General features: G+C 40.5%; 1 long non-coding RNA gene across 1 annotated transcript; it reads left to right on the forward strand.

Moving 5' to 3' along the window:
• Positions 1-435: 435 nt before the first annotated feature.
• LOC143161200 (uncharacterized) lies at positions 436-17643 on the forward strand. Its single transcript, XR_012995486.1, has 4 exons — positions 436-1082; positions 1470-1634; positions 16367-16457; positions 16539-17643. It is a non-coding gene; the product is annotated as an uncharacterized LOC143161200 (long non-coding RNA).
• The last annotated feature ends 2103 nt before the right edge of the window (positions 17644-19746 follow it).

Below are 19746 nucleotides of genomic sequence, written 5' to 3' on the forward strand. Positions count from 1 at the left end.
TAGCAGAAAGCTCCTGTGTTGTTGTGTGTTGCTGTTACCTCACCCCCCATCTGATCGTGCTGGTCTCCCTTATCCTTCAGGGTTTGGTGTAAACAGCCTGAGGTACAGCCCAGGTCTGCAATCCTTGTGTCAGGTAGAGAAGATGGATTAATACGCAGCTCATTGTATTTGTGTATGAACATTTGGTTAAGTAAATAGAATGTGAGTGTTGTGGAATCATGCCAGTAGTTAGCAAAGTACTGTCTGTGACCTTTTGGAATGCAATATGTCGTATACAGTATGTTGTTAGCACAACAGTATTTCTTACTTAAACAATTAGTGCCACTGGAGTTTTTTCTACCCTGTGGGTATATGGTGTTTCAAAAGTAATATTATAACAAATACCTGGATATTTTCTTTGGTTTTCTGAAATTCTCCTTTTAAAGCTGAGCCTTTTATGTAGTCTTTGCATTCTTCTTTTCCTGGATCTCTGAGGGATGAATCAAAGAAGAGAGCTTATCATGAAGAAGTTAACTGAATACTGAATGTCTTGTTTCTGCTTCAAAAAATCTGATACTTGAATGTCGACGAACTATTGATCAGAGTCTTGTAAAAAAGTTAGAAGGCCTGGTCATAGTTCAGTTAAATGAGCTGTATCTAAAGAATGTGGGGGACTTGCAATATTGTTTTTTCACTTAAAATATGCACCCTCTCAAATAATTACGTTATCAATATTGATTCACTTGGTGTTGTGCTGGAGCTCCATGCACATCAGATAAATAATAATACTTTGTGAAGATGCAAAAACGAAGTTGATTTGTCTTTAGACTTGTGTAATTGTATTCCTTAGAAGCAATATATATTTTGAATAAAGTATGATTTCTTCACGGAGGAAGCTCTTCTGACTGAGTATATTCATTTTTTTACTAGGATCAGGCGGTTACATCTTGGGCTCACAGAATTTTTGCCATTTGTGATAAAAAGACAAGTGTTTTTCCCATACCTACCCTGCTGTTTGGTGAGAAGACCTGATACCAGGAGTTTCAGTGTTTGAGGTCTCCCTTCCTTTATAAAGGAGTGGAAAGGATGACGATGATAACGTGGTTAGTTACATGTGAATTCAAGATTTTTCAGTATTGAAATGGATTTGGCTTAAGGGCTATAGTTTGAGGGAAAAAAAAAAATCTTTGCTGTACAGAGAAAATGATAAAACCACTTCTTGCGAGTATTTTGTACGTGTTTTAAATGACATAAATAAACAACAGGAAAAGTCTATACGACAGTTTACATATTGTAAGCCGGTAATGATTTCTTGTTCCTACTGTGCGTTGAACTGCTTCATCTGTCTCTCTATAAATGGTTAAACCAAGACGGCATCTGCTGCTTCCCTTATCCCCAAACTTACTTGGAAGGTTTTTCTGTAGATATTTGGTATACGTTCTCCAGTTCTCGCTTTTAATCTACTGTTAATCTACTGTTTAATCTTTCAGTTCATGGAGCAAAAATTGAACTTTAATCTGCAGTTTCACATGTGGCCTTCTGAGCTCTATACGTGCTGGAGATAAAATGAGACAGAGCGAGCCAGAAGCGGGAAAATCCTGCAACGCTGCTTAGAACAACCTAATCCAAAATTCCAGTCTAATGGATGATTTGCAGTAAGTCCAGTTTTTTAGATGTGTATAAAGATGGGGCTGTACTGAATGGCTCAAAGAGTGCCTGGTGTTTCATAGCTGCTATGGTGACCTCCGAGTTTAGCGTGATCATCCTGCAGTCGTGAAGGCCAGGTTCAGCCCTTGTCTAGTTGGTAAATTTACTTCTATTTATTCCAGTATTGAGCTGGCCTGTATATGATATTTTATAATCTTGGGTGTTAATAAATTACGTTTTTCTGAAGGATGAATTTTCATCATTATTTCAGATACGGCATCTTCCAGGTCCAGTGTTTTGGGAAGGCATGAAGAAATTGTTTACTGTATCTTCATGATAATGAAATTGGAAAAATGGCTAATGTGCATTCATTATCTTTCAGTCCTAATCTGATAGGCCTCACCTTGTTTGATACTCCACTGAGCCTGAAAATAGCCTGTAGGCATATTGTTGTTAACGGCATTTTCTCCCTCAAAGCACTGGGTTACTGTGTAAATCCTGATGAGGAAATTGTTGGGAGATGGAAACTTCCTGACAAATAGAAATGTTTTTGCCATTGTCTTCTCATTGACGTCTCTCCTGTTGCTAGAGCGGTAAGCCAGCTCGTAGCACGCTGTCCTCTAAAAGGTTCGGTTGTGAGGATGTTTTTTCTAATTGCATGGCTCTTGTTTGATTAGAGCTTCATTAACACAATATTTTATTGAACTGTGTTCAATCTAATAGGATTAGAGGTCTGTTACTGAAATTGTTTATTTAACGTGGCTGCATAATGTTTTTCAGGTGATGTAGTGGAACTGTATGGTACCTTGTTTCGGAATGAAACATTTATGTATTCAGAACAATGCTTACCTGAATATAAGTAGTCCACTTAGCTCACACTAAGTTCCTAATTCTTTTGCCCTTCGTGTTTGTTAGCAACTGCCGGCGCATCCTTTGGTTGAACAGATAGGAAATCATATATGACCTCTTTGTACGTGTTCAACCCGTTGAGCTTCCCAATTTGAGCTTTTTGCCAAACTTTTACTGGGTTTCAGTACTGGGGTCCTCTTTCTAGATGCAAAGAAATGGTCCTTGCCTTGCTGTGTGTGGTTAGAGCAGCCAGCCCACGCAGCAGCCGTGGCAGCAGCGGGGCTGATGGGTCCCCTGTGGCAGCAGCCTGGGGACCTCTGCTCTGAGCAGGGCTCAGTCCCGTAGGCTGCTCCGCTGCTGTCTCTTGTCGTTGCCTTCCGACAGGTAAATTAAACAGGCTGGGGACGCTGCTCTGGCCCTGGGGCCAAATGGCACGCGCAGGGATCTTTTAGAAATCTTATTTAATACTTCATCTCTGCTTACTTAATAGAACAAGAAATACACAGATGTAGACAGATAGAAAGCCCATGTTTTACTGCTTTCTGGGGTTTTCTTCTGACTCTGGAGCATATTGTCCCGTGTTTCTGTACATTTCCTTGTCTGTTTTCTCCACCAGTCTTTTCAGCATGCTGTTTCTCATCTTGGCTAGATTTACAGCTAAAAGAAGTATTTCTTGTTTACTACAAAAACATACTAATTTATTTTGCTCTATATTTAAGGCTTTCCATGGGGTCTTTTAAAAGTTCCCCATTTATTCTTTGTGTGAGTCCTCTCTAAACATTTTCATTATCATTCCTGTTATTTTGTCTTTGGGGAACCCAAGTCCTTTGCCTGAAAGCAGATAGGGGAAAACTCATTCTCCTGCCTCTAACCATTCTCTAAGCCTAGTAGTTATTGTAAAATATTTTCCATTTTCTAGGCCAGTGGGTGCATGATAAATCTTTCATCGAAACTGGCTACCTGGAGACATTTCATGATAAAGCTATGTTTTTATTACAAATGTTCATCAAAATCCATGACTTAAATACAGACGGGCTCTCACATAACTGTTTGTGCATAGGACAATATTTTTTCGTATGCTATTTGTAAATTGATCGTTGCCTTGGTGACTAAGGATAGCAAAGACGCCACCAAAAACACTTAAACTGTCTTCTAACATTTCTGACCATGTTTTTGTAAATGATCACTCAATTTTACTCAGGTCCCTTTTGATGTAACAAAACTAGCACTTATGGAAATAATTTCAAGGGCCTGTTAATAGTCAATCATTATTTAATCTATACAGTTTAAAATATGCTAGTGATTTTTAAAATAATACTTTCAGAAGTAAAAAAAGAAGTATGAGAAATTCTGTGCATAGAACAGACCATGCATTTACTTGACATAAACCTAATTTGATTTTACAGGCTATGTAAATCCACTAATGTTATGAGATATGACAATTTCTATGTTGTTTGCTTTTCCCAAAGTATGGTAACATGAGATACTACCTCAAAATAAAAAAATACACAATGACTGTACTGTGAGCCAGAACATTGAGCCAGCACAACTCTGAACTTGGTATCTTTCATACCATACGCTTTCAAGGACATTGTTAGAACTGTATGTATTAGAATTATACGCACGCTGCATTCAACAAGATATTTCTTTTGTCATTGAGGATGAACTTTTGGAATCTCAGCATTTGTTTACTGACATCTTTAGCTTAATTTGTTAAAGTCAGGTGAATGGCAGAAAACAAGTACTGTAAATAGCATCTCTACTGCAGATAAAATCATTACTGCATTTTCATTTTATCTCTTACATTGTTAAGAACTTGATTGTATTTCACTGTGAAGATGTAAAATAACTTCATTTGCATATAAAACTGCCCATGCTTCATAACTATGAGAGCAATGACTCCAGTAATAATATTAAAAAGCAGGAAGTTTTTGGTATCTATATTTATTCAGTTGGATGACTTTATCAAAAAGTTTGTATGTCAGGATTTTAGCGTTTTGTCAGATCCCAGTGCTGAAACTATTCACAGAAGTTATCCAGACTTCATGCATTTTTACTGCTTGGTGAAGTTAATAGATGTTAATAGATGGAGTTCTGTTGGTCAAAACGTTTCTTCATTCAAGCCTTTTTTGATAAGTCAGTGTAGTGCATCCAACTCTGTAGGTGACATGGTTTATTTTGTGTGCTTTTCTCTCTAGCTTATATGTTTAGCTGTGCTTTTACCAGGTACAACAATTTGTGCTATTCCCCACCATTACTTGTGTACTTGCATTGGAGTAATTTTCCTGGGCCTGGAGGCTTTCTGCAGTTTGTTGACATTTTAACATATAGTTGTTGTCTTATTATTTTCATGAAGTAGGCTATTTTCTCACAGCTTTCTGGAACAAGGTTGTACCTTACCCTTTTTCTTTACCATCTCTACTGTCTAGTATAAGAATGTCTTAATGGAACAATAAAGTAGTATTATTCTTCAAAAGGGGGAAGAGGGGGACTCAGTGCATTTGACAGAATTTACTGCTTTTGATTCTCACAAGCTTTGGAAACCTGTAATATATTTATGCACTTTTCCTTGGAATGAAAGCGTGTTCTCATAAGCAAGTGAGGCAGCAATGCAGAAGAATGCCTGTGGAGGAGGTGAAATACACAGTTACTCAACATTGTTCAATGTAGACAATAAAAGATAGGTTTTGAGGATAGATTACTCCTTCCCTCCCCAAAATAGGTGGTGGTTTAAGTGCAGCCTTAGCTTTGGTTACCAATTTTTTGCAGAACTGTGGTTTCAAGTATAGTAGAGTCAGTTTTGGCCTTGACCTTTCTGTAGTGACAGCTAAGGCCCATGGAGTTTACCCTGCATAGATTGTTGTTCCTGTCTTTAAATGATGTTGTGTTTGCTTTATATCTGGTTAAAAGCTCTTGGGGTTATTTTTTCCAGAGGAAGACTTGCCTTTTGGGTGATCTTGTGAAAAATTCTCTCTTCACGATTGGTGCTATAATTGGATCTTTTTTGGTATTTTTTCTATTTCCTCAATTCACATTCCTTTCCTGAGGATCATTTTTTATTTGTATTATGTCTGTCAGAATTTTAATCAAGTCAGACAGAGGATCATGGCATTATTTTTCTGCCTATTGATCCTTCTTATTCCAGTTTGTTTCAGTGATACTGTAGTCTATTTTTACTTAGTGGATAAATAAAAAAGATAAAGAATTTCTGTGCCCCAGTGATAGTTTTCTTGAACTACTAAGCTTGTGAAGAGTGACAGCATCTGTATTATTTTGAAAGATCAAGTTTTTCCTCTGGGAGAGTGACATTTTCTCACTCCAGCTACATAATTAAAACCAATCTCGGAACACTAATGCTGTGGGTATGCAGAGTAGTGTGCTGCCTTCAGGGAAAGCTGATGGAGCTGGTTATTAACCACCATCTAGGACATCGGTGTGGGTACCTGGAGAACCTTGCGAGGTTCCTTTGGTGTCTCAGAAGCCGCGTTTGAAATGATGGGAAGGGATTTTGCTCATGCTGTTTGATGCACAGTATCTGAAGAGCTGTAGCCTTCGTTAGCAGAGGTAGGATACCTCACTAGTTCGCTAACCAGCTGCAGCTCTTAAAAATGTCTTCTGGGTGTCTGAGGGGAAGAAGCCTTAAAATGGAGAAATAATATCGCCAGAATTTTCTGTTCCGCTGTAGTGGGCTGCCTGATTTTGCTTGTTATTTTGTATAATTCTCGAGTTATGGTAACTTTGTATCCAAGAGATCCAGAAAAAAAAGAAGTCTGCAATTTTTTATTAACTCATAATTAGTAATGTTGGTATAATGGCGGAGGATAAACCACCACCGCCACATGGCTGGAGGATAAGCGCTGCGCAAGGTTAGTGGTGACTTCCAATGGCACTGGGCCATCAGACTGGTCCTGTAAGGTGGGGGCTGCTGGCAGGTGTCCCCTTGGCCACGTGCTCTGGGGCAAGCTTGCCCCCCTCGGCTGCGTGCTCCGGGGTGAGCTTGCCTGGAATAGCGCTCCACAGCACGGCTGAGCATCCACTCGCTGCTGGCTGTGGGGTGAGTAGCTTGCTGCAGAGGTGGCAGAGCAAGCCAGGCGCCTTGGCGACAGCACAGCATCCCTTCATCCCACCTGGCAGCGTGCGTGGAATGGGTGGGAGGCACTGGGGAGGCCCTGGAGGACACAGCAGTGTGTCAGAAGACTGAGCAGAAAATGATGGGAGGTGGGGGGAGGGAGAGCAGGAGTGGTACTGCAGGAGAGGCAGCAGGGAGAAAGTGGAGAGCACAGCGTAGCAGCAAAAGTAGTGAAACCCGCAGCAGAAGACGCAGCTCGGCAGGGTGGAATAGCGGCTCTGTCCCCAAGTCAGGCGGGTGCAAAGCACACCGAGAGGGTGATTTGTCAAACAGCTGTAAGGTGGCGTGAGGTTACGAAAGGAGAAAAATGATACCTTGCTTTTATGTTTTGCTGGGAGATTACGCGTGTGCTGACGTGATTCCAAGGAGGACATGGGCTTAATTTTTACCAGCTGTATCTGGTGCCTGATACCAAAGACTTCAAATAGGTACAAGGAGCATTACTGTACACTGGTAATTTTGGGGTCTTCAAACAGATAGCAGGATTAAGTACGAACATTGCCACGGTGACAAAGCTTGCACATTTTTCTGCAAATTGGACATAAAGCACATTGTCTTATTTATCCCAGTGTAGCAGCCGAGCTGTGTTTATTACAAAGCAACAAGACTTGCGGACTTTTCTGTCCGGGTCTCTTGTTGTCATTCCAGGAGAGAAGGGAAATGGTGCCAATGCCCCGATCATTTTCAGACAGAGACAAGTAGCTGTAATTCCTAAACACAGCTGTACTCTTAAACGAATAGCTGTTCAAAGCAGGGACCTTTAACGTTTTTGTTCTTCATGCTTCGTATGGGTTTTTATTGCCATATTACATACTACCATAAAACCTCAGTCTCTCCATAATGGCTTGAAAACTGTTTCATTATTATGTTAATATGAAGTCCTTTGCAGATAATGTTTTGTCAATCTTTTTGAAGTACTGTACATTACATTCTAAAAATTATATACTTATTCTTTATACTTACTGAATATTAACTGTGACTAGGAAGGGTTTCCTTGAAATTTGAAGATCTCTTCCAGGCAATGTTTCATTTGATTAAACTCTTCTTTTTGTAACAGACCAGAGCCAAACCTTTCAGGACAAAAAATATATTTTTATAAAAAGCATGCTAATTTTTCTCATTTCTGATACGTTAAAGTCCGTCTCTACATTTAAGCAAGGAATACCTGTGTAAAATTAATTTAGAATGACTGATGCTCCCTCAGTAACAAACCCAGATTTAAATTAAACCAAAGATGAACCTGTCTTCTTCAGTTTCGAGTGCCAGCTGCATGAGAAGAGTAAGAAAATTCATGAAAATCATAATTCTAGAATTTAACTTATTTTCATATGCTATACATATGGAAACATATGGGCATGAAACATGTGGAAATCCATGTTTAACATTTTATATGTTAAAAACCTGTCTTTAGGCAGTATGCCAGTAATATAAGGGGAATGCTACTGTAGAGTGTCCACTCTTCAGTTCCCAGCGGTTGTGGACTTGGGGGAGAAGAGGTTGGGCTTTCCTTTCCCTGGGGCTGAGTGCTCCTCTCCCCATCGCCACGCCATGCTGCTTGTCCCACCCTTCCACAGGCAGAATTATGCATTCCTTAAAGGCTGTTCTTTTGACCACTTTTGGATTTGGCATTTTTAAATGGAGTTGTGTTTGCTTGTTTTGTGCTATGGGAAACAGTGGGAACCTCCAGTCTCCTTTCTGATCCTTAGAGAATTTATTTGAATACTTGTTTCAATGTGCATTTGTATTTATTTTATTCCTTATCGATATTTGTGGTTTTCATTTGAATGCTTATCTATGCCTTACATAATTTCCATTTTCCATAAGTGAACTTTTCCCCCACCACATCTTTTCTAGTTGGTGTAACCAGAACTGAACAGTAGTCTTGGTAAGAATATACAAGTGACCTTAAAAGTGTTACTGTAGCCAGTTTAATTTCTATGGCACTCATTTATTACATATTATTGTTACATTATTTCATTGATGGTGCACTGTTTCTTTTCATGATTTTATGGGTATTTTGGAAATCAAGGAAGCTTATCAATAACATCATATTATCAGAACATATCAATATTATCAGAGTACTCCTTTAAATGTGCATTACTTTGCATTTATCAACACTGAATTTCACCAGCTGCTATTTGTTCATTTGCTTACCTCTGTTAGGTTCCTCTAAAGATCCTCCAGACTGTATTATCTCATTGGTTTCATGAGATGCACTTTTTGCTGTTTCACAAAATGATAGTTGTTAAAGATGGTTAATAAAGCCTCCTTAGAGATCTGGAGAGTGTGCCCTGAGTTAGACCGACCGCGTTTGCTAGTGTGCTGCCCTGTTAAAATGCTAGCAGAGAGCAAGGAGGCATTTTTCCTTCTGCTCAGAAACTTTGCTGCTTTGTCCATAATGTATGGGAGCTTTTATTTCTGTTTTAGTTTCAGTTATCTTACTTGGCGCTGAAATGGGGCTCGCTAGTGGTCCTTAATTTGCAGGATTACTGCTGGCACCTTGAACAGACGTGTGGCTTTTACCATACGCCAGCACTCCAACGTAGCCACTGATCTTAAACAAGAAACAGTATTTTCTGTTAGCATCTCACCCTTGGGCTTAAACATCCTTCAAAGAAACCCCAAGTTAATACTGCAGTTCTGCACTAGATTACGTGGGGTGAGGTCCTGTAATTGATTTTGGTGGGAGAATCCACTCTGTGCGTGCAGTGAACCCTGGACAAGGGTGGAAGGGGCATAAATAGAGCTTTGGGGTTTTGTGACAGTGAGATGGAGTAAATTTGGGACCAGGGAGCAGGAAGATTTCCTCTCATTGCCTGACGATGGTGCTACAGTGCTGTGGGAAAAATTGCTCCTGTTCATGATACATCATGGATTCAGTTCTTGTTATCACTGTCATCGGTTCTTGGGCTGCATCTGTGTGAGACTGGTTATGTCTAATGCTGTTCAAGTGAGAAGAAATATATAACTCATTATACCTAAGTACGAATATTGATTGTAAATAGGTAAAGAGAGGGAAGACTCAATCATGTTTAACAGACTACTGTGTTTTTCATGTTAACATCCATAAAAAGAAAGTAAACTATATGACAAGTCAAGTAGTAACCCTGGGGCAGATTCCCCTTTTCAGCAGACAGGTTCACCTTACGGGAAGGCTGTGCAATTCCTAGTTTGGATGGGTCTAACTTTGACTGATATAAGTAGACCTTTCTATAGCCTATTTTCTTTGTTATTGATGGCAGCCAGTCAGTCTGCCCCAGCTTGGCAGACTTCTTGCCCAAAGGATCTGAGAAGACGTTTGTGTTTGTATTGACTCTGCATATATCACTGCATATTGTGTATGAAAAAATCCTTCATTATTCATCCACCTTGCTGAGATATGTTAAATAAGCTTTGAGGAGTTTAAATATGGATTTTCTTAAATTTTCTAAAGTTTCAGACTAGATATTACATTAACATTAAATAAACATTTCAGTATGGTGGTTCACTTAATTCTTTTGTTGCAGCTGAAATTAACTCTGCTTTATTCCAATTTTGAGTATTGCCTACTTCTTTATACCCTGTGAAATAGTCACAAAGGTGGTTTTTACAGTAGAATTCCTTTGCCTGAACTTCCACTGCGGAGGCATTACGTCAGAGATGAAGATAAACGAATTAACAGTCAAAGCACACCTTCAGTGTGTGATAGGAAAAACTTTATGTACCTCATCATTAAATCAGAACGGAACACTAAGGGTGAAAAGCATTCATCTGGGAAACGGTAAGCGCACTATTCAAAAACATTTTTTTCTAAGAAAAATGAACTCTGCAAACAGAGGAAAGAACCGTTCTAAGAATTCTGAGAAAGTCTGATGAAAACAGAGACTACATATAGGAAATTGTCACAGACTCACAGACCGGTCGAGGTTGGCAGAGACTTCTGGACGTCATCTGGTCCAACGTCCCTGCTCAAGCAGGGACACCCAGAGCCATGTCCAGATGGCTTTTGAATATCTCCAAGGATGGAGACTCCACCACCTCCCTGGTGGTACTCAGTCACCCTCACAGTGAAAAAGTGTTTCCTGATGTCCAGAGGGACCCTCCTGTGTGTCAGTTTGTGCCCGTGGCCTCTGGTCCTGTCCCTGGGCACCACTGGGAAGAGCCTGGCTCCGTCCTCTTGGCACCACCCCTGCTAGTGTTCATACACATGGATGAGATCCCCCTGAGCCTGCTCTGCTCCAGGCTGAGCAGTCCCAGCCCTCCTAGCCTCTCCCCATAGGAGAGATGCTCCAGTCCCTTCAGCGTCTTGGTGGCCCGTTGCTGGACTCTCTGCAGTATGTCCACGTCTTTCTTGTACTGGAGGACTGGACGCAGCACTGCAGGGGTGGCCTCACCAGTGCTGGGTGGAGGGGAAGAACCACCTGCCTCGACCTGCTGGCAACACTCCTCCTAATACATCCTAGGACACCGTCGACTTTCTTACAGTTATGTGGACATACGACACAAATACAAGACAGAGGTAGATCTCTAGGTTTAAATACTGTATTTGTGTATGTGAAATCTGAAGCCTTGATAAGTTAACTGGCCTTTAAATGTCCTGGTGCTTGAAAGTAAGTTCCTGAAGTACCGATGGCGGACTGGAGGCACAGGGGAGCTGAGAGGGAGGGGGTTACTGCAGGGGGGTGGCTTTGGGGTAATTTTTGTTGTACTGTTACTGCAGTATAATCCCATTGCTGCTGCAACTGAAACACAGGTATTTTGTATATTTATCTATTGCAGTCATCTCTAGGTTACGTCTATGCATATATAGTGCTTTGCTGTATTAGTTGTTATTGCGTGAGCTCCCTGCCACTGAGCATAAGGCGCGTATTTAGGTGCACCATCTTTTACGATGCCTAAATAAGAACTGCTGTACCTTCTTAGTGGTATCAAGTATAAAGAGCATTAGAAAATCCCCTTGTATGAATAGAAGAAAAAGTTTGCTTCCTTTTTAGATATAACTTTTCTGCTTTTCTGCCTTTCCAACACCTTTTTGCCCTTTACAGTTTCAAGGTAGGATGGTATTGTCCTGCTCTTCTCAGTTAATGATAATTTTCACCTCAGAGAACAGAACTAGGATTTTTTTCTTTTTAAGTTTAAAAATGACAAAATTATACAATGTGGGCCATATGGCAGAAAAAGGAGGTGAGAAAGATGAAGGGAAGTTCAGAGCAAGAGGGTTGGTAGAATTGTTGGATTTGGTCCTTTCTCTTTTCTGTAGGTGATTTATCTACAACATCACTCTCTTCCTTCTTTAAATGGGCTTATATTCTATGATTTTAATTTCCTAATGACTTTCATAAAGAAAATTCCTGCCATAATGGGGAGTGAGATTATGATTAATTTTGAACTAACAATGCTGATTATTATTATTTGAACCTGAAAAGCAACCTTTACTGAAGAGGTGGATTCAGCCATCGTTTCTGGGAACCAAGTATTCAGTGATAGACACAATAAAGTAACCACTTATGTAGTCTTCAAAGTTTGGGTTTTTTCTTGTCGGGTGTCTTTCCAGAAAAAGTACGTTACATTGCTTTCTACTGCTGCAAAAGAACAGAAAAGTCCACAGAGCATTTCTTCCAAATCTTTGATAACGATGAAATATCTGACCTTAATATAAGAAAGTTTTTATTAGGACTTTGCTCTTTCTTTCCCTAGATTAATTTCATGTATTTTAACAAGTATATGATGAAGTACGAGAGGAGTAGGTTTGTGCATTATTCTTATGAGTTTGGTCACTGGCTTCAGTAGATCAGGCTATAACATTCGATCAAGTGACTTAAAGGTTTCACATACACATTGCCTTGCTCTTAACCTGCCGTTTGTTGCATACGTGCTATAGCTGAAGTTGAAGTAAAGGGTAGAGAGAAGCAAATGAACAGCAGAACTTCCCCATGATGCACAGGGTTAATTTCTGTCTCTCTGTTGTGAATTATTTGAGTTTAAAACTGCCACTGTTCTTTCAGTGCAGCAATGCATTTTGGCACAGGTCTAGAATCAGTGTAGTGAGTTTCCATAAGCAACGTAAACTGTAACTAAATGAAGTTTTGAACTCTGGAAAGGAGTAACTTGGTACTGTTTTTGAGTAAGACATTGAGAAACACCCTGACAGCTTGCAGCTGTTACAGGAGCAACTGAGCAGAGGGGTGGAACTGGCTCTGCTAAGTACACTGAGGTGTTTGTTTATATTAAATCCTGTAGCAATAATGGTCTTGAGGATTTACAAATATGAATGAAATAGCCTTTTGAGAAGTTTTGTTTAAATGTGTGGAAGAGTAGTTGGTGTAACAGACAGGTACAGTGTGTTAAAACGGGTGTGTACTGGTTTAGTTTTATCATAGAAGAAAGCACAGGATTTTGTTAGGGGAGTATTTTGTAAAGGGCAATTACTCTTGATGTAAGATTTGAAATGCTTTCAAACCAGACAGTCATGATCCAGCAACGAGATACTTCACGTTTTCATCAGTTACTTCAGGTTTTCTCATAATGTCTCTGCCTGTGCGTGGGAATGGCCGGCCTTGAAACAGCGGGCAAGGTCCTACCCCTTGTTTTCCCAGCTGATGGAAATCCATCTACAGGTGGGTTAAGCTTTGGCAAACACAAGCTTCGACATTTGAGCAGACATTTGTGGGTCTAATTCTAGTAGAAGGTTAGGTATTTCCAACGTAAAATGTGGTGAAAACACTGTTTTTTGTCCATATTTGGAAAAATAAGATCAAATTACTCTTCCTTTTGTGTTTGGCTTTGGCTACAGTAGCTGAAAAGCTTGGTCAGGATTGACTGTGGTAGGGACTATTGTGTTCTGTTCTCATGAAGGTCTGGCCAGGTTGGGAGTGCCGCTGCCATCTCCACACTGAGGCTGAGGTGGTCCTCTGGAGTGGTGCCGGGCTGACGCTGGGCACTGCCGCCACTGCCCCGGCACCAGGGGCTGGCATGAGAGCTGTGGGGTCTGCTTGGTCTCTCCTGTGCTTTCAGCCTCCCCCTCCCCTGCGATGAAGAAATTACTGTTGGACTTGGAAGAAAACATAAGGCCTCTGGGAAATGGCAGAAGTGTAGTGAAAGGAGGGGTTTGTTGATGGGGGTGATGGAGGAGAGGGCTGTGGCGTGGCTGAGGGTCTGGGAGAGGGTCACTTGGCTCTTTGTCTCACCTGTGAAGTGGCACGACACTGCCTGTCTGCTTCCCAGTGGCACGCGGGCTTGGGGAACATGGCACAGGCGGCATGGGCCGTGCCCCACATCTCCACGCGCAGCGAGGCGAGTGGCAGCACTGCTGGCATCGCAGCTGCGAAATGTCCTGGCTTTCCTGAGGCAGACCTTGCATTTGGCATGCTGTGCCTGGCCCAAGAAGAGTTGACCCAAAAAGAGTTATCCCCAGAAACGTCCCCATGCCTGGTGTGTCCTGCCTTGTGCCGTACCCCCTACGCCTGCACCTTACTTGCTCTGATGCAGGGCTCATCCTTATGTCCCTATGCCACCGCTGTCATGTCTGCTATGTCCACGTGAGGTGGCTGGAGAGTGAGCTCTGCTTGGCACTGCTGCAGCCCCAGCCCCTGCTGCGCCGGGGCAGAGCGTGGCATTGGGGTGTCCCGGCGTCCTCCGCCGGCCGATGCCTGTCTGGCTCCTACAGTTGCGGCATGGCCTCGTGCTCCTGCGGCGGATTGGGTCATGTCTTGGGGAGGTTTTATACTGTGGGCTAGAAAGTAAGTTTGTTTTGAAGCTGACTGTACTGATTGTTTCTGAGTATTATGGCCTTTGATATTCTTTTATGTTCTGTTAATGAAAACATTTGGATACAAATACGACAATTTTGCTGATGCTTATAAAACATACAGCCGTAGTTACACAAATGCTGAAAAGATGATAATGATTATCCTTTGAGTTGCAAAAAAAAGACTTTCTAGTTGTGTTTAGTTCTTCTTAACACCAATCCTCATATTCATGCCTGATGTGTGTCAAATCATGCATCATCTTCCAGGATAATATAAAACTGTCATTAGATATTACGGAGGCACTTGGATATATATACTGCAAATACCAGTCAGTAAAACTATGCTAATGAGGATGTGTGTGAAGCAGTTAGGAGTTAATACATCAATTCTGAAGTATTAACGTTAGCTAGCCCTTCACTTGATGATCTTCCTGAACTTTATCCTTTCTGCAGCCCAGTTTCTGACAGCCGCCCCCTCCCAAGCCCGAGAGGCTCCTCACCTCTCCGTTCCCCTGTTGCTGGTGGCCCCACAGGGAGGAGATGTTCGAGTTACGGTTTCTCTCTCTGCAGCATTACATCCATGTTTGTGGGAGCCCAATGGTTTTGCCCGGTGTTCCTCATTAAGTGACAGTGCACAAAGCCAGTTCCTCACCAGGGCTGCTCCTTGACCGGCTGCATACAGGCAGGCGGGCACCTTCCAGCAAAGGCTTGCGAAACTGCGGCGGCTTGGCGACTCCAGAAAATAGTGTCCTGTCACCAGACAAAATCTGAACTTGCCACAGATACTCAACCTCTCTGATCTAGGTAGCGTTGAAGGAGTAAATGAAGTTTAGACTAAATACGGGGAGGCTGGGGATCTCTCGCGTGCTGGCAATTCTCTCTTGGCAGTGAGCAGTGTGAGCTTGGGAAGAGCAGTCTGAATTCCAGCTTCCCGCCCTGAACAGAAGAACATCCCGGCAGGGATGGTCGTACCGAGAGTGGAAAGGCTAATCCTTTTTAATCTAGCCTTGATTAATTATTCACACTACCTCTACTATCAGTGGAAAGTACAAAAAATTAGGCAGAAGAAGGTTGCGTTGTAACTTTTGGAGCGCTATAGTTTGTTTGTATTGCTTTTTATTATGGCACACAAGGAGAAGAACCAAGGCTTTATAACAGTCTTGGAAACAGAACACTTGTTTTGCAAACAAAATCCCCTGCGAAAATAATTCCGAGTCTTGTATATGGTCATGCTGTGAAAATTTTCCTCGTAAATAAAGTAGAATAGACACTATTTTAGTCTGATTTATATTGGGATTATAAAACCAGGAAAATTGGATTTTAACTATGAATATATATTTTTTATATATATATAATATATATAAAAATATATATATTTTAACTATGGAATATATATTTTCACATAAATCTGATGCATAATTTCAAGGGAAATACTGGAAGAACTATTGTACCAGTAGAGAAGGAACACATTTCAAATATAGACATGCAGAAACATCATTTATATTATTACTATCTTCTACCTGTATACAATTTTACGCAGTGAATTTTGCATTGTCAGAAGATTTTTTAAAAATCTATTTAAAAAAGCAGCTACTGTAGGAAGTTGTGAAACTTTCAGGAAATTATTCATTTTTACTTACTTTGTTATAGAGTTTAGGGTCTAGAAATTGTTTATGGAAAGGCTTGATTTGACTTCAGTGGGAATAGTGCTGGACATTATCTTGGCAGTCACAGTAAGCACTTGTGCTGTCTCAGGGGAAGTTCCTTACTGGCTTTTTACTTTGAGCCATGGTGTAGTCTCATCGGCTTGTTTGAACCTGCAGATTCTGGGAGATGGTGACAGAGTCCATAGACGATAACCTGTCATATTTCAAAGGACTATGATGTTTAATTCAACACAGCAAGACAGTGACTTGTCTTATGCAACAAATCTGTTGTCAGCAAATACTAAATTCTAAGAAAAAATGAGAATTTTTGTAATTGTACATTTTTATATTCCGAAGACTGGATTTAATACTATATTGTTTTCTTCATAGGTTTGCTGAAAATGGAAAACACTGATAGAGAGAAACAAACAGAATGAAATTTGGCCTTTCCAGCTGTACGAAGCCTTTCCAGCAGCAAGAGGTGAGTTGGCATCCCTGCAGGGTGAACAGGCTGCCTGCAGTGCTCTACAAGTCTCATTTTCACGGTTGTTCTGCTCTGCAGGATGATGCCAGACACCACCCGGTTAACTTAGAAAAGAGCTATTTTGCTAGAGTGCGTGGATCTAGAAGATTTGGCCCATTTTATTTTGCTAATAATGCTACTCAAAGGATGAACAACATGACAGCTACACTCAAATGCTGCACAGGGTTACACGAACGTAAGTCGACACAGAGAAAGGCAGCTGGTATTTTCAAGAGTTTCTTGAAGAGAAACAATGCAGAATTCAGAAAACCTGTGAAGAGGAGGTCTTGAGAACTGAAAGAGCTTTACAACAGCATCAGATGAAAAGATCAAGATAATTGAAAATGTGAGGCAAAGGCATATACTTGGTTCTTCGGAAGCAAGAAACAAAAACCATTTGAGTGTTCATTAGGTCAAGTCTTCAGTGCTTGACGTGTTGCTTTGACGCAGGCTTGGTTAAGGCTTGACAGATGGAGGAAATGTGAAGATAACTTAAAGAAAAGACAAAGAACTGTTCAGGAGAACAGAGAACAAATGAAGAAATATTAGCCATTGGTCAAAAATTTTAAGGATGAGAGGTGTGTCTCTTAACACTCCGTACTGTAAATGTGAATGTATTGCACAAAAGGAGATTATTTTTGTATACTTAAATACATCTGTATGCTTGATGGATATTTTCAGTAAGTACTTGTTTGTGGAATAAACCAAATCGCAGATAAATCATATTCAGCTTCACAAAGAGGCCAAAATTTTGATTATAGTATTGTAAAGAAAAAGCTCTTCTAAAATAAAAAATGCAAACCCAAAAGAAACGTAGTTTTCTACTCCTCTTGTAAACTGGAAGAGTGAGATGATCTTGGGACTCAAGTAGTTTGTGTAGTTATATACTTGCTTCTGTGGTGAAATACCTAGTGCGTGCACAAAGGGGTGGATCCAGAAGTGCTGGGCATGGGTCCCGCTTCACGCAGCAGTATGGAAGCTCCCACTCTCCAGCACTGCTGGGAGAAGGGATGCTTTGCACTTTGCCCTTACTATAGGAGAAAATTGCAGGGTTGGAGCTTCGCTTAAAAATAAGCAGGTGGCTCACTTTTTCCTTTGCATCTTTGAATAACAGAAAATAATAATGAGTATTTATATTCTGCCATGCTGCTGCTGAAAACATTCGCTTAGTAATACCTTGCTTAGGTTAGAGGCAAGCACTTTAATCTATTTATGTGTTGCACAGTACATTGTTAAATTGAATGCTGAATTGAAATTAGTTTTGCAAAACTTTAAGTGTTTCCTAACTTAAGCCATTTTGGGTCCAAAAAAAATGAATCAAGCATGTCACTGTGTATTTTGGAATATATCGTGGTTCAGTTAGGATAAGAACTTGAACCAGCAAGGTTAATTTTTAAAAATGAATGGTAAAAGTAAATTGCCTGCTACAGTTTTTCTCTATACCCAGAAATTACTCTTTTATAATTTTATTTATAAGTATTCTTTTCAAAGGCACTTTACAAATTGCCATTTGCTCTGAAAATTGACTTTAAAAAAATGTGAAGTTCCGTGTTGGTTGGATCTGAGAGATGAGATAATCCATTTCCATTGTGTGTTTCATTAGTGTTTGTAAAAGTTCTGTAGGATGAAGTAAGCTGTGTCACTGACGCCTCGATTTATGACCTCCGTGTCACCAAAGCCCACCAACTGTGCTCTTTTGATTTACACTTGTGATGAATAGTAAATTAATAAATGATGCACAAAACATAATTGAGTGCCGCTCACGCCCCTTAAGCTGTTTATTCTTCCGGCTAAGTGGAATAAGAAATAATAATGGTGTTGCAAAAGATAAATCAGTTGGAGAGAGACATGTGAATTGATGGGAGAAGCTGAGTTTGTCTCACTTGTCCAAGAGATGGTGAGGAGGTGACAAGATCCTGGTCTGTGAGAACCTTTGTGGAGAATTTCTTCTGTGGCTGGAAGCTGATAGGCAAATTTGGAGAATAAGTAAGTTGCAGTTATTTAACGGCCAGTGCAATTTGCCATAGGAACAGCTCACTTAGAGATGTGGTCGATCACTCGGAGTCACTAAATCAAATTGGATGGATGTCATCTGCCAATTCTGTCAGCCAGAAATTATGGGCTTCATATGGGAATCGCAGGATGAAAATTGGTTATGTTATCTAGAAGGTCAGACTAGATAATTGTAATAGTCTCTTTCTAGCTGTAAAATGAGCAAATCAGTAAACGCGTATTTTTGTCACAAATGTCAGTGGATATGATTCTGAATGCACACAGGCTGCAGCTCTGAGGAGAAAATCCTTTGGTCAGGCTTCTCCCACTGCTAGATTTATCCCTAAACAGGTGTATTATTTCACTAACTGTTGTACTAGAGTATAATATACTAAATAAAACAAGCACAAGCATTTATTTCTGAGCATGATTATGCCACATAATCAGGCGAAACCCAAATCCTATCAAATTGTGTTTCTCTACCAGGAATACATTTGCAGTATGAGAAGCAGTAACCTGTGCTTCCAGTGGAAGACACATAGTCACTCTGATGCTTCAGATGAAACATGTTCAAACTCTGAGTATTTACGGAAATGCTGAAATTTCATGTCACTTTTATGATTTGAACCGAGCTCTCACATAGACACAATGAAAAAGCACTTGTTCTTAGAAATTATAGAACTGTAATACTAGACCCACTGTTCATATTTGCCTAGCTAAAACAAACAGAAAAAATTAACTATTGCACTGTAGCCTGATTTATCTTAGATTTTCTGTAATCCCACCCAGAACAGTAAATATCTGGTATTTCAGACTGAATAGTGTGGCATTGAATATTTACGTTGATAAAATAAGTACTGCAAATCTGTGCAGTTACCTGTCCTTTTTCTTAGAACTAGATTTTTAATACTGTATAATAACGGGAGGAAATGCCTACATTGTTAAGGTGGCAAAATATACATCAAAGCCTTGACGAGAGCTCCTTGCGGGTGCCGTGCAGAGGCTTTCCCCCGGGCATGTGCAGTGCCCGGCGTCGCTCCTTCCCCTGGGGTGCATTGTCACCTTCCCTCTGCCCACTTCTGAGACAGTAATTTTTTCCTAGCTGCTGACTGTCATTAATGTATTTTCTACTTTGATTGGTTTCCCTGTTTTCATACATACAGTTACTTATGCTTCAGGTTTATTTTGCATAAATTATTTGTGTAACTGTCACTCTGGAAATATACCTGATGAGTGTTGGTGGCCACGCTACAGA

This window comes from Aptenodytes patagonicus, chromosome 5 (assembly GCF_965638725.1).
Source record: "Aptenodytes patagonicus chromosome 5, bAptPat1.pri.cur, whole genome shotgun sequence".
Lineage (NCBI taxonomy): Eukaryota > Metazoa > Chordata > Aves > Sphenisciformes > Spheniscidae > Aptenodytes > Aptenodytes patagonicus.